Genomic DNA, 1239 nt, shown 5'->3' with positions numbered 1-1239 from the left:
GGGGCCCGGGGCGGGGCAGTCCAGGGAAGGGGCCGGGGGTGGGGGCGTGAAGGCAAGCGCTGCCCTCCGTGAACCTCAAGCTGGTCCCATGTCTCCTGCCCAGGAAGGAGAACTGCCGGGAACCCCTGGTTCCTGCACCTGCTCCTTGGAGGAGCCCCTGAATCTGCAAAGAATTAAAGGGGGAAATCTCTACCAGGGAAGATTTCCTTTCCCATATTTGGAAAGGAGAGACTGTCCTCTTCTTTGCAACGTCAGTCTCTGGAGGCTCTGAGGCAAGGGGTGTGAGTGCCACGGGTCGCTGCTGCCACGGGCACTCTCTCGCTCCTCCTGCAGACAAGTCAGTTTGGGGTTCAAGGTAGCAAACCTGCATATTCTCTCCCTTCCCCGAGCCTTCCCTCTGGAAGAAGTGTGGGATCCAGGCAGTGTTAAGCAGGCAGGTGGTGGTGAGCGGGTTCCCACCCTGGATCTGGAGGGGGCTGCCCTAGGAAGCCAGAGAAAGCGATGGCACCCCACTCCAGTACTCTTGCCTGGAAAATCCCATGGACGGAGGAGCCTGGGAGGCTGCAGTCCGTGGGGTTGCTAAGAGTCGGACACGACTGAGCGACTTCACCTTGACTTTTCACTTTCATGCATTGGAGAAGGAAATGGCAACCCACTCCAGTGTTCTTGCCTGGAGAATCCCAGGGACGGGAAGCCTGGTGGGCTGCCGTCTGTAGGGTCGCACAGAGTCGGACACGACTGTGCGACTTCACTTTCACTTTTCACTTTCATGCATTGGAGAAGGAAATGGCAACCCACTCCAGTGTTCTTGCCTGGAGAATCCCAGGGAAGGCGGAGCCTGGGGGGCTGCCGTCTATGGGGTCACACAGAGTCGGGCACAACTGAAGTGCCTTAGCAGCAGCAGCAGCCCTAGGAAGCACTTTGGCCAGGCCAGTGTTTTGCCGTCAGGATGAGGTGGCCTCCGGGCTGCAGACCCTAGCTGGACGACCTGGCGTCACAGAAGGTCCACATGACCAATGGGCATCTGGGCCTCAGGCTGGTTTTGCTGTGAGTGCCACAACTCTGGGCCTTGTTTCTGCTTCAGCTGTGGCGGCAGCAGTGGGTGGCCCTGTGTCTGCCAGTTGGGTGATGGGCCGACCATGGTAGGAATGCGGGGCCATCCGGGGCCCCGAGTGCCAGGGGGCACAGGAGTAGAGCCGGGTCGGGGGGAGCTCCACTCCCGACCCGGCTCTACTCCTG

General features: G+C 60.2%; 1 protein-coding gene across 1 annotated transcript in view; it reads left to right on the top strand.

The window, feature by feature from the left end:
* TOM1L2 (target of myb1-like 2 (chicken)) overlaps positions 1-1239 on the top strand; it is a 74837-nt gene that overhangs the window by 55606 nt on the left and 17992 nt on the right. The window lies entirely within an intron of this gene.

The sequence above is a fragment of the Bison bison genome, unplaced genomic scaffold (assembly GCF_000754665.1).
Source record: "Bison bison bison isolate TAMUID 2011002044 unplaced genomic scaffold, Bison_UMD1.0 scf7180017864180, whole genome shotgun sequence".
In the NCBI taxonomy this organism is placed as follows: domain Eukaryota; kingdom Metazoa; phylum Chordata; class Mammalia; order Artiodactyla; family Bovidae; genus Bison; species Bison bison.
The sequence above is the reverse complement of the archived record's forward strand: the minus strand, read 5'-3'. Positions and strand labels throughout refer to the sequence as shown.